The sequence below is a fragment of the Lethenteron reissneri genome, chromosome 46, assembly GCF_015708825.2.
Source record: "Lethenteron reissneri isolate LAM-NWPU_2019-01 chromosome 46, ASM1570882v1, whole genome shotgun sequence".
Taxonomy (NCBI): domain Eukaryota; kingdom Metazoa; phylum Chordata; class Hyperoartia; order Petromyzontiformes; family Petromyzontidae; genus Lethenteron; species Lethenteron reissneri.
Genome location: NC_083824.1, coordinates 49,549 through 64,010, shown reverse-complemented (window position 1 = coordinate 64,010; position 14,462 = coordinate 49,549). Strand labels below are relative to the sequence as shown.

Below are 14,462 nucleotides of genomic sequence, written 5' to 3'. Positions count from 1 at the left end.
TCTCATATGATTGCTTGTGTTGCGATCAAAAGGTAGTTTTTTGTTATTTTCTTTGAACCTATCTACGTGACTTTATTGAAAGACCCAAGAATATAAAGATTCCAGAAAAGCAAGTACTGTAGAGTTATCCCTTATTAGATGTGTAGTTTTCTCGTGTGAAGTGAAACTCGAGTGGCATGTGTGGTATCTGGTCCGTGAAGTGTTCCAACTTTCCACGAGTGGATTTGGGCAGTCATGAATGAAACTCAACTCATTAACGTGGCAACCCAATTACATACTCTTCGGTTCTTTCGGTAAAGTCACGGAGGTAAAAAATAAAGATAATCTCACCTACGTGACTACCGAGAGAACCAAAAGCTTCAAATCTAGAATGAACCCAATTACACTTTCATAACGTGACATTTTTATTTGAATCAAGGTGCCAGCTGAATACATTTTAATGAAGCACATTTTGGGATCATTTGAATTCTTAAAAGTGCCATTGCATAGGACTGGCTGCTCAAATTGTCTTATGAAGTTTATCTCTGCCCCTTCTCGAGTCGCGTCTGCCATCACCTCTCGTCCCAAGGCAACCTTCCATCTCAGCCCCTCTCATTGCGGCAGCTTTGTCTCTTAACACATGCCCTGACCATTCAAGTCGAGCCTTCCCTAACCAAACACTCCTCTTCACTAACCTGCTGACGTTCCTCCTTTAAACCCCACCTCTTCTCCCTCGCCCCAGGGTCGGCAACCAAAATAACGAGAAGAGACTTCGAAATCGGTATTCGCATGCTATTTCAATGCAATACGAAACGGTCCTTAATACATAACATCACGAAGCAGTCCTTAAAGAGCTGCATGCGGCTCCGACCCCTGGCCGAGCCCATCTCCTGCTACTTGCTGCCCCTCAGCTAGGACCAAGCCGACCTCAATCCCTATCAGTACCCCAACTCTCATCACTACCCCAATCCCCTTTCACTACCTCTCACTACCCCAACCCCTTCTTAACCACTTTACACCATTGGAACCTCCTTTGCCAGTAGCAAAATATCATAATTGGGTTTTTTTTGTGCGCCTTTTTGCGTCATCTGGTCCAACACCATGTGAGACGAGGCTCTAAGAAAAGCTGTCTCGGGTGTGGACCAATCAATTTAAAGGACATTGCATATCATTATCAGAGTTGTGTTTTTTGTTTGCATTCCGACAGCAGGTATTGTGGTCAATGCAAACATGAGCCCTTGTAAAAAAAGGTGTCAGTTTTGTTGCCAGATAAAAGGGTAAAAAAACAATTATCACTCCCTGCCTGTTCTGTCACGATAACTACACCACTTTTAATAACCCACTCTTTCAACCACTATCTTACGTGCAATTGTATAATTGTTGTAAAGCGCCTTGAAACAAGATGCTATATAAATCGATACAGTATATATCAGATAAGATAACAGTAACTCATGAAACTTGGGTGTATTTATGAAAATGATATAAAATGCATTTACCTATAATAACTTTCAATAGGTATTTTGATACGTTTACAGTATGTGGCAATGTTGCTGTGTTTTCCAGGTGAGTCGAATCATTTTTAAGCAAGGCTGCTAAGAACAATTTTTGCTTTAATAACCCACAGGTTTTTATTTTTGTCTGGGTAATTATTTCTTGGGGTGGGGGGGGGGGGTTCTGCTTGACTTGATGGTCGCGTGAGGACAGCCGCTGTCAGAGCACAGCCGACTGACACTTTCTCAGCTGGTCGCCCTTTCATGTGTGGGGGGGGGTGGGAATATTTCTCACAGAGAGCCGAAAGCAACGTCCATCAATCTCGGTCACATGCCACTGCGAGAAGCCCTCGCGGGGAGTGACAAGTGATTAGAAACTTGGCAGGTGGAAATGTGGCCCCCTTTATAGTGCGGTTATGATGCGTGCGGTGACGGGATACATATCGTTTGTGAGCCATTTAGAAGTGGAAGGTCCACGGGGTCACGGGCCGTGTGAGATGGAAGTTGTGGGTCGTGTACGTGACCCAAGGGGCCAGAATGATCGCACACCCTTTGAATAGCCACGCCGAATGTATGTTGCAAGTGTAGTTACTTACCGGTATCACCAGATGGCGCCGAAACTCAAGGCACTGAAACCGACTGAAAATGTCATCCAAACATTTTTCAAGTCCAAATCGCCTTGACCCGTGGTCACGTCCAATGTGCTTGTGAACACGCCTCTTTGAATGGAATCGGGTGACTTGTTGAATCTTATCCACGTGTAATCTGATTACGCCTTGGCAAGCCTCTTCCCGTCAATGTGAGATTTCACTTGGAAAGAAGCACGCACGTAAACCATGGACAACCAACTTGGAATCTCGTGCCCCACGCAAGGGTGGCACAGTCGGGTGTTTGACAATCGGGTTTAATTGTCTTTATATTAAACCCGATCATCTGAGATTGGGAGAAATCCGGGTTAATTGGTTCTAATTGCAGAACCGCACTTCGCCAACTTCTCAACGATGGGTTTCATCCATTCCAAGCTTAGGAACTCACTGGCGCCCACGATTGTGGAGGAGAAGCTCGTGTTCATCACGACCAACCTGCCCGCCGCATTCTACGACTACCCCGTGCCCGACGCCCCCCCCCCCCCCCCCGAGTACGATAGCAGCACCGACGAGGAAGCAGCCTAAGCCTATCAGAGTTTCGTATTCATTAAACCAGGTTTTAATTCCCCGAAATTGGGTTTAATTGTATTAAAGAAAAAAAACCCGATGCCTGCCGCTGGAAAAATCGGGTTTTTCCACCCATGGCCCCATGTCACTGCATCGAATCGCACATCTGACGGTTAATTAAATGCTAATTTATGTAATTCTCACGTCTGTTCCTTTATACTGTAGCAATAACAGGATAGAATGCGATCAAAACGTGACGCATAGTACAAGCGAGACGGTAAAGACAATATAATATCTATAAATCATGACCCTAAATCGCGACAATTTATCGCATTGCCGGGATGATTAATTGTTTATGTCACCGAACTCGGGCTGTGAATTTCGGTTCCATGTCAAATGTCCCAACTGTAACGCTGTGGAGCTCCACCTGCATCGGCCTAACAAGCCGAGCCATACATCATCGCATTACGTGGGTTTTCACTGTCATTTTAAAACATTAGTTGGTATTTTCCTCCAGATGTTATCCCGGTTTGTGCTATTCATTGCTGCTCCTGTCACGAGAAGGCGGAACGCGTTCGGAACTCTTTAGAGAGCAGTGAAATCCCCCCCTCCCCCCTGTTAGAAAACAGCCCACGGAAGTGGATACTCACAACTACTTTTGAGGGACGTCCACACAGCGGAGTCCAGCACTTCACGGCCACTGCTCTAACGCTGAGAGTGAATGTTCGTCACATCACAGCGACACCGACATTTTTATTATTAAAGATTCTCAGAGCTGTGAATTGGTCAAAATAAATTCAGAAAACTAAATGTATCGTGATGCGTGGTGTTTCGTGTAAGTCACTGGATGTGATCATTGAACGTTATCGAGTCGAAGTAGTTGCAGTCGACTGAGTTACTACCGTTAACTCGGTAACTACAAATAGCCTAAACCCGAACCACCGAACCAGCCACTAGTACTCGTCCTAACCCTAACCACATAACCAAGCAGTCACTAGTACTATAGTCATACACCCAACACTAACCAACTCGCGAACCGACCACTAGTACAAGCCTTAAACACATTCCTGCGGAGGGAGCTGGTAGGAACGTTGGGTTGCTCGGTCAATGGCCAGGGTCAACGGCGGCGTGGTGTATTCCGCAAACATGGCCAACTGTGAGGGCGGCCACAAGCCGGCGTGAGTAGGTTAAACGTTGAGTTTTATAAGGGCACCACGGGGTGCCCAGCCCCTCCCCACCCAGCCCCACCCCTCCCCCCCCACCCAGCCCCACCCTCCCCACCCAGCCCCTCCCCACCCAGCCCCACCCCTCCCACCCCCACCCAGCCCCTCCCCACCCTCTCCAGCCAGCCCCACCCCTCCCATTTTTTGGTGCACGACGGACGGACGGACGCAATAATCCTCTATGGGCTGGTGGAACCAGGTGGTTCCTACCAGTACCTGAACACTAGCCATGTAGCCAACCAACCACGTGTACACTCACCAACCAGCCACTATTATTGACCTTAACCATAATATTAAACAACGAGTCAACCAACCACTGGTATTAGCCCTAAACCTGACACTCACAAGTGCCACTATTGACATTAACCCTAACTAGTCAACCAACCAGTAGTATTAGCCCAACGCTCAACACTAACCAACTAGCCGATCAGCCACTCATACGAACTAAACCCTATCGCTAGGCACTCGTGACTTGAATCCCTTCCACTGACTCGACCCATCCCAGGCGGTGTTCTCCCGCGAGCAGTTGGCGGATCACCGCCCGACCCGGGCTGCACCGTCACGTGACTGGGCACAACGCAGAGGAAGCACGTGCCCCCCATTCCTGGCAAACTGACCTCCCCCCCGCCTGCCCCCCACCAACAGTGACAAAGGGTCCGACGGTTCAGGAGATCACAACAAAGAAGACAAAAAACACACACAAGTCTCGTTGACTTGCAAGAAGCATCGCTTCTACGGCAGCCGCTTTTCCAGAAGTTAGTAGAGTTTAAAAGTTGAGTCGTTAAAAAATGTGGTTTTAAAGTCCATTACATTGAAGAGTTTGAAGGTCAAGTAGTTTTTTTTTTAAGTTGACAGGTCGATTGGGTGTAACGGTAGAGGAGTCGTTTAAAACGCTGGATTTGCTTAAAAGCTTGAAGTAGGACCGTAAAAAAAAAGTTCGATAAAAGTTGAGAAGTTGAAAAAAAAAATGGAAATTCGTGTTCAAGCTGCGATAAAAAAAAAAATCACCCAACCTACATCATTTCCATAAGTTGCGTTTAGTCGCGAAATCATAACAAAACTCTACCAATCTTCTCGAAGCAATACTTCATGGAAGCCACAGACCTGTTGTTTCCGAAACTAATGAGTTCGAATAAGTCGCGGCAACACAAAATGTCGACAAGACAACCTTAATTGTCAACAGAAGTTGCCTCGATAACGAAGCTCACAAGTCGCGTGGAACAGCCAGCCCCCCCGAGAGCGAGCTGTGGGGGGGGGGGGCTGTTGACGCAACCATTTCATATTGCTGGGTGGTTAAAATGTGATAATAGGTTTTCCCCTTTTTTCTGCCAACAAAACAGGTGTTAATCTGTTAAAGCAACGAAACTGAAACCTTTTACAAGGAATCTTGTCTGCGGTAACCACAATACTTGTGGTCAGATTACAAACAAAAAACATACTCTGATAATATATGCATTGTCTTTGAAACTGATTAGTCCACACCAGAGACAGATTTCTTTCGAGCCTCTGGTCTAATACCGTTTGAGACTAGGCTCGAAAGAAGGCTGTTTCTGGTGTGGACCAATCAGTTTCAAAGGCAATGCATCTATTATCAGAGTATGTTTTTAAATCCTTTATATTAAGTTCGCTTGCTTGCGTGCTTGCTTGCTTGCTTACGACCGTGCAAACCTTTCGGTCGTTTTTTAACCCACTTCCCGTGATCCAATTGAGCTGACATTTTGCACACAGTCTCGTTGTGCGAGACAATTAATGTTCGTGAAATTTTTTTTCCAAAATTTTACACTGTTTAGGGAAAACTAATTAAATATTTAATTACCAATTGTTTAATACTGCAGACAATCATCTGACCCATAGGTGGCAGCCATCTCAAGCCAGAGGACGAGAGGACTCTAGCCGCCACGCATATAAAGGATTTAGAGTGAAAAACTTTGTTTTTACGGGTTATACTTATTATTACACGATTTTATTTAACTCTGTTGTTGTCGTATCCTCAAATCTTGTGGTATCGACTGCAAACTTGGTATACTTATGTCATACTGATGACAATACTGTATTCTATAAAAAAATAAACAAAGAATATTTGTAAACATTATTTTTTATATATTATGTTTCGGCTTGGGTCTAATTGTCCACGCTCAACTAACGTTGGCTGTAAATCACCATGGCCCCTTACGTTATGGCAAGCTTTGGGGCCACTTCATGGAGTCGTGGAGTTCTGCCATTATTCGTACGGTACATTTCATTAAAGCGTGTTTTAAAAAAACCATTTTAAATATTACTTATTTGTTTGCATTCTGACCACATGTATTGTGGTTAATGCAGACATGATTCCTTGTAAAAGGTTTCAGTTTGGTGTTTTAACATCTTAACACCTATATTCTTGGTTATTTCGGTAAAGTCACGTAGAAGGGGAATAATAAAATAATACAAATATAAAACAACAAAAATGATTGTATTATTTTATTATTTCCCTTCTACGTGACTTCACCGAAAGAACCAAGAATATGAATCCCTGCAGTCACGAAAGCTTTAAATCGAAATCTTAACACCTTTTTTGTTACCATAAAAAAGGGGAAAACCTCATATTTTGGTACTGGCAAACGAGGTCCCATGATGGTTAAAAGGTGGAGCCGCGCTGGGAGATTGAGCAGGCCACTTCTGGATTGCATTACATCACAGCAACAGCATCCAGTTCTATAGGAACGGAGATTTCGCCGGGTCTTTCCGCGAATGCGACCCGGAACCTAGTTGGGCACCCTGCACACCACATCCAGTATACACCTCCTCGCTGCGGTTGTCGCATCCTAGACCTCCCGGTCTACCAGCGACCCGAAACAACAACAAATTTCAGTGACAAATGAATCCCTCTGGGTGAATAGCACCTCGCCAAGGGCACTCCACTGACACGACTGTTGGCACTGGTGGGTGAAGGTAACCCCTCCCCACGCCGTGCGGGTCGTGCGGGTTGTGTGACGAGACTGGCCTCAACGTGCACATGGCCTGGCACAAGCGCCGTGGTGACGTCACCGCCACTTAGTGGCGAATGGGGGCTGTTTGTGACGAAACTCCAGCCGCGCTGACCAGTGATGGGGGGGGGGGGGGCATTGTGAGTACACCGGTTCTAACGAATATCAAGTCTCCACTGATTGTACCCGTGCGCCGGGAATCCAACTCGGGTCGCCAGAGTTGTTACATTTTGTAACAGCCCTTTTCGCAATCCACTGCTGGATGATGATAATGATGTTGTTGTTGAAGGCCCTCTCCAAGCCGTCGGTCATGTCTCACGCCTCTGCGACGTTAACCATCCACCCAGAGTAGCTTGCACGCGAGTTCAATTGATCGCTCCATCTCCCCCTTCCTCTGTGGACTTTCTGTCCCATTCCTTGGCCGCCACTCCGTCACTATCTCTCGACCATCGGTCGTGACGGGTCATGCCCAAGCACCACTGACTTCTATTCCCAGTTTGAGCGATGCCATTAAAGTGCGCAATCTAATAACCCACGTGGTTCCTCGTCTCTCTGTCCCTCGATCTCATTCCAAGCTAGCGCATCTCCAACGCTACTTGATGCACTTTGTGAGTGCGCCTGCAGACCCGAACGATAGCGCGCGACATTTCACGAGTTTGCTACATACAGTTCTTACGCAGGATGCAGAATGTTAATTATCACTTAGGATCAAAATGAGTGCAACTTGTTCACGTTAATGCGATAATTGGCCTCGGGCACCGACTCCCACGACCGACGTGAGTGGACAATTTGTATTGGACAGCTGTTAATTGATACCTTAATTGGTTATTGGACAAATGGATTTCCCTTAATGTACGATTAAACAATGTGTATATATGTTGAACTTGGGTTGCTGGTTTGCATGCCCCGTGAGAGATGAAAACGGCTTGGAGAAGCCTTGATCCAACAGAAGCTAGATTAATGGCTGGCAATGAGATGTGTTTAATTGTTCAATGTAGTTATCGTCGTCGACATCAGTCATGCTCATTCCACTGCTGGATGAAAGAAGGCATCTCTGAGCCGTCACCATCTCTCAGGACCCTGGGATTATAATTATAATAAGTATATTTAAATAGGGGCGTTCATCGATGAACTGTATAAAACACAGCAACAGCATCAACATAACTGGTAAAACATAAACTCGGCATAATAATTAAGAAATGCTAAAATCCATTTACTTAATTAACATTGATGTAAGAATCCTGTTTAGTACGAGCGCACGGTACTGCGATTTAATCGCTCCATCTCCTCGATGGACGAAGGCTCCTGCTGCTGCTGCTGCTGTTGGCGGTAGCCAAGAGCGCCCGTTTGTCCCGCGAAATCAAAAAATTTCCAGGTGTCCCTTGAGAAATAATGGAACGAAAGCCTCGGTTGCATAAACCGAGGTCGTTGAAGACATCGGAGGGCATCGCGCAAAGGTGAAATAAAGGTCACGTATGTAATGCATTGGTCCGGGACATTTTTTTAATACTTTACTGCCTTACAAACCGACTGCAACGGCACGAAATAATATTCTCCGAGTAGACTTTACAGAGGGCCCTCTCTCTACCCTGGCAAATTTAATCCCGAAAATGTTAAACACGCGACGTATGCTTTTATCAGGTTTAAAAATAAAAATAAAACGTTGCCCGCTTCGCCAGGTGATCTTGATTTTATTTAAATTGGCACGGGGCCTTGTTTGTTGGATCGCAGATGGCTTCATAGCGGCGGATTTGTGAGTGGCAACTACTTGTTGATTGTGTAATTGTGGCGTGTGCGCCTTTGTGTGCGTACCTTTATTGTGTGTACCTGCGTATCACGTGTTCGTGTGCTGCTCATGGAAAATGTTGACCTTGCAGGCGAAAGTTGGGTGACATTCACCTCTGCGGGGTCGCGTGTTGTTATCCCTTTGTGACCGCTCTCACGCTGAAATTCGTAACCTTATACAGACGACCTTTTTGCCAATCCATTGATGAAGGTCAATATGATGTCTATATAAGTTACGTAGATTCTCTACCCAACGTGAACCTTCTTGAGACCACCTGCACGCGTTCTCTAACCCATTGACAATCGAATATTGATTCCAATTTATGATATAATTGGAAAACATTTGCCAAATTCCACGATTGGATGAAGGTCACCAGCAAAGTTCGGCCGTACTTCACGCTGCTGGCTCGGTGCGGGTTGTTTAGGGGGTGAGTTCGGGGTGGGGTTCAGATATTACTCGCCACTGATGTTAGCCGTGACCGGGCCCACAATGCAGCGCGCAAAACTTCACGGCAATTCGTCCCTGCAACTCGTCCCATCGTCAACCAACCCTGCAACTCGTCCCATAGTCACCCAGCCCTGCAACTCGTCCCATAGTCACCCAGCCCTGGAACTCGTCCCATCGTCCACCAACCAGCCCGGCAACTTTCCCTCTGCCCGCGCACGTTGTGGATGAGGGGAGTCGTTCGTCGTTAACGTGGTCCAATGGTTACAACGTCCCATGTTTATTGGGCTCATCCAGCAGTGGGTTGACCACTGTTGGCTATGAAAGATAAAGATCCCCCGTATAGCCTTAACAGAGTGTTTGGGCAAGTGCTCTTTGTGAGCACCTATGCAGGCCGGCACGGGACACGAGAGAAGGTGGGTGACCAGCACCACGTCCGGCCGCCTTTGTCTCTCTATTGGCGATGTTTACACACCGTGCCAGGTACTCATTGAGGCCGAGTCGACCTAGGGGAGGCCCAGGAACAGGTTCAGATAATCGTCACCGGTATTGACCGTGAATCGAACTCGGGCCGCCCGGGTCCGTAGCGCAGCGCGCTAACCCGCTGCAACGACCGCTCACGCACGTGTACACACGCACGTGTACACACGCACACGCGCGTGCACACACACACACGTGTACACACACGCACGTGTACACACGCACGTGTACACACGCACACGCGCGTGCACACACACACACGTGTACGTACACGCGCGCGTGTGTGTACACGCGCGCGTGTGTGTGTGCACGCGCGCGTGTGTGTGTGCACGCGCGCGTGTGTGTGTGCACGCGCGCGTGTGTGTGTGCACACGCGCGTGTGTGTGTGCACACGCGCGTGTGCGCACGTGTGTGTGTGTACACGTGTGTGTGTGTACACGTGTGAGTGCCAACGTAGACCCCGGGCCACGCGCGAGTTTCCAGTTCGCCCGTTGGAGACGAATTCACCACCGAGGGTCGCAGCCCCCACAGCGCCACGCGCCGCCTGGATCGTGAATAATAACCACGACGACCACGACAACGACGCCGCTGCTGCTGCTGTTGCCGCTGCTGCTGCCGCTGCTGTTGCCGCTGCTGTTGCTGCTTCTGCTGTTGCTGCTGTTTAACGCCACGGGCGCCGTGAAGGCGGCGATGGTGACGGCTCGGACGAGCGCTTAGCATCTGCTCGGGTCTGACGCGGAGAAGGAAGCAGCAGGAGGAGGAGGTTGGTGCCGCTGCTGCTGCTGAGTGGAGGCCGTCGCCCGTGACTCGGGGTGGGGGGGTGAGGGGTGTGGGGGGTGAGGGGGTGTGGGGGGTGGTGTGGGGGGGGTGAGGGGGTGGTGAGGGGGGTGGGGGTGATGGGTGTGGGGGGTGTGGGGGGGGGGGTGTGGGGTGATGGGTGGGGGGGTGAGGGGATGGGGGGGGTGATGTGGTGGGGGGGGGATGGGTGGGGGGGTGAGCGGGGTGAGGGGGGGGGAGGGGTGTGGTGGGGTGATGGGTGGGGGGGTGAGGGGATGGGTGGGGTGATGGGGTGGGGGGGTGAGGGGGTGGGGGGGGGATGAGGGGGTGGGGGGGTGATGGGTGGGGGGGGGTGAGGGGGGTGGGGGGGTGATTGGGTGGGGGGGGTGAGGGGGTGGGGGGGGGTGAGGGGGTGGGGGGGGGTGATGGGTGGGGGGGTGAGGGGGTGGGGGGGGGTGATGGGGTGGGGGGTGAGGGGGTGTTGGGGGGGGTGGTGTGGGGGGTGAGGGGGTGGTGGAGGGGGGTGGGTGGGTGATGGGTGTGGGGTGGTGGGGGGGGTGTGGGGTGATGGGTGGGGGGGTGAGGGGGGGGTGGAGGGGTGGGGGGGGGGTGATGGGTGGGGTGGGGTGGAGGGGGGGAGGGGGGGGGGTGAGGGGGTGTGGTGGGGTGATGGGTGGGGGGGGCGTGAGCGGTGATGGGGGGGGTTGACGGGTGGGGGGGGTGATGGGAGTGGGGGGGCGTGAGGGGGTAGGGGGGGTGATGGGTGGGGGGTTGTGAGGGGGTGGGGGGGTGATGGGTGGGGGGGTGAGGGGGGTTTGAGGGGGGTGAGGGGTGTGGTGGGGGTGGATGGGTGGGGGGGGGGCGTGAGGGGATGGGGGGGGTGATGGGTGAGGGGTTAGTGAGGGGGTGTGGGGGGTGAGGGGGGTGGGGGGGTGGATGGGTGGGGGGGTGATGGTGGGGGGTTGAGTGGGGGTGAGGGGTGTGGTGGGGTGATGGAGTGGGGGGGGGTGATGGGTGGCGGGGGGGTGAGGGGGTGGGGGGGTGAGTGGGGTGTGGGGGTGATGGTTGGGTGGGGGGTGTGATGGGTGTGGGGGGGTGAGGAGGTGGGGGGTGACGGGGTGGTGGTGCTGGGCTGTGGGGGTGAGGGGGAGGGGGTGAGGGGGGGGGTGCTGGTTGGGGGGGGGGGTGAATTTGGGTGGGGGGGGTGATGGGTGGGGGGGGGTGATGGGTGGGGGGGGTGATGGTGTGGGGGTGAGGGGGGGGGGGGGGTGAGGGTGGGGGGTGGTGATGGGTGGGGGGGTGGTGATGGGTGGGGGGGTGAGGGGGTGTGGGGGGGTGATGGGTGGGGGGGATGGGTGTGGGGGTGAGGGGTGGGGGGGGTGATGGGTGGGGGGGGTGATGGGTGTGGGGGGTTGAGGGGGTGGGGGGGGTGAGGGTGGGGGGGGTGAGGGGATGGGGGGGGTGAGGGTGGGGGGGTGATGGGTGGGGGGTGAGGGGGTGAGGGGGGTGAGGGGGTGTGGTGGGGTGATGGGTGGGGGGGGTGAGGGGATGGGGGGGGTGATGGGTGGGGGGTGAGGGGGTGGGGGGGGTGAGGGGGGGGGGGGGGTGATGGGTGGGGGGGGTGAGGGGGTGGGGGGGGTGTGGTGATGGGTGGGGGGGTGAGGGGGTGCGGGGGGTGAGGGGGTGTGGTGGGGTGATGGGTGGCGGGGGTGAGGGGATGGGGGGGTGATGGGTGAGGGGGGTGAGGGGGTGGGGGGGGTGAGGGGGTGGGGGGGGGGTGATGGGTGGGGGGGTGATGGTGTGGGGGGTGAGGGGGGGTGAGGGGGGTGTGGTGGGGTGATGGGTGGGGGGGGGGGTGATGGGTGGGGGGGGGTGAGGGGGTGGTGGGGGTGAGGGGTGGGGGGGTGATGGGTGGGGGGGGTGAGGGGGTGGGGGGGTGAGGAGGTGGGGGGTGAGGGGGTGGGGGGATGGGTGTGGGGGGTGAGGGGGTGGGGGGGGGTGATGGTGGGTGGGGGTGATGGGTGTGGGGGTGAGGGGGTGGGGGGGGGTGATGGGTGGGGGGGGTGATGGGTGGGGGGGGGGTGAGGGGGTGGGGTGATGGGTGGGTGGGGACAGATGCCCCCCCCCGGGTTGGGCTCCTGGTCGCCGCCCACAGCGAGTCGAGAGCCTCTCGCGTCACGCGCAGGAGCCGCAATAAAGAGGGGGAGGCGGGCGGCTGCTGCGCCTCATTCGGGCTGCTGCTGCTGCCCGTGGTAGCTGCAGGTGTAGCTGTAGCTGCTGTAGGTGTTGTATCTGCTGCAGCTGCTCACAGCTGGCGGGGTAAGCGGCCTGCGGCTGCAGAGAGAGAGAGAGACGTTTCTCATTCATCAGTGGGGTGTGGGTGGGTGGGTGGCGGTGGTGGGGGAGGTTGTGTGTGAAGGCGTCTATCATTAGTAGTATTGTTGTTGCTGTAATAAGAAGAAGACGGCGGGAAGAGGGTGAGAGGGAGAGGCCGTAGAGAGAGCAAAGCTGTGCGGACGAGGTGGGTGCCTGCAGACACACACACAGACACACACATCATACATACACACATCATACATACATACAGACACATCATACATACAGACAGACATCATACAGACATACAGACACATCATACAGACATACAGAGACATCATACAGACATACAGACACATCATACAGACATACAGACACATCATACAGACATACAGAAACATAATACAGACAGACACATACATACAGACACACGCATAATAGACAATACACACACACATCATACCGCAACACACACACATCATACAGACAGACACACATCACACCGCAACACACACACACATCATACAGACACACACATCATACATACAGACACACACCGCAACACACACACGTAGAGAGACACGTGGACGCACACGTGAAACGCGTAGACCCGCGCGCACAAAGACAAAGATCCCCCGTGTAGCCTTCACAGACTGCTGGGGCAAGTGCTGTCAGCGAGCACCTATAGAGGCCGGCACTGTGGCACACGAGGGGGTGGGTGGCCAACACCACGCCCGGCCGCCTTTGTCTCTCCAGTGGCGATGTTTACACACCGAACCGGGTACTCATTTGAGGCTGAGTCGACCTAGGGGAGGCCCGGTACCGGTTCAGATAATCGTCACTGGCGGTGTTGGCCGTGAGCGGGAATCAACCCCGGATCGCCGGGTTCGTAGTGCAGCGTAGCGCTAACCGCTGCACCACCGCTCCCCACTAAACTTACATAGACGCACAGTCACAGACTTACATAGACACACACACAGTCACAGACTTGCATAGACACACACACAGTCATATACTTACATAGACACACACACATTTATAGACTTACATAGACACACACACAGTCACAGACTTGCATAGACACACACACAGTCATATACTTACATAGACACACACACATTTATAGACTTACATAGACACACACAGTCACAGACTTACACACACAGTCATAGACTTACATAGACACACAGGCACAGACTTACACACACATTTATAGACTTACATAGACACACACAGTTATAGACTTACATAGACACACACACAGTCACAGACTTACATAGACACACACACAGTCACACACACGGTCACAGACTTACATAGACACACACACAGTCATAGACTTACATAGACACACACAGTCACAGACTTACATAGACACACCCACAGTCACAGACTTACATAGACACACACACAGTCACACACTTACACAGTCACAGACTTACATAGACACAACACACAGTCATAGACTTACATAGACACACACACAGTCACAGACTTACATAGACACACACACAGTCACAGACTTACATAGACACACACACAGTCACAGACTTACATAGACACACACACAGTCATAGACTTACATAGACACACACACACAGTCACACACTTACACACACAGTTATAGACTTACATAGACACACACACAGTCACAGACTTACATAGACACACACACAGTCACACACTTACACACACAGTTATAGACACACATTTATAGACTTACATAAGCAGTCGTATACAGTACGTGCATAGTAATCGACTTGCACCACGCACACACAGACTTGTGTACTGTATACAGCATGCTGCTGTACTGTACTGCTATGGTCCTCGCGTTAGCCAAACCGTAC

General features: G+C 51.9%; 1 protein-coding gene across 2 annotated transcripts in view; it reads left to right on the top strand.

The window, feature by feature from the left end:
• Positions 1-10,067: 10,067 nt before the first annotated feature.
• The window catches only part of LOC133354126 (solute carrier family 12 member 2-like), a 44,486-nt gene continuing 40,091 nt past the window's right edge, over positions 10,068-14,462 (top strand). The window contains exon 1 of one of the 2 annotated variants that reach the window (XM_061570719.1): positions 10,068-10,285. The gene's annotated coding sequence lies outside the window, so the exon portion shown is untranslated. Of the gene's footprint in view, positions 10,286-12,667; positions 12,821-14,462 lie in introns of those variants that run through there. The other variant, XM_061570718.1, reaches the window with a different exon arrangement.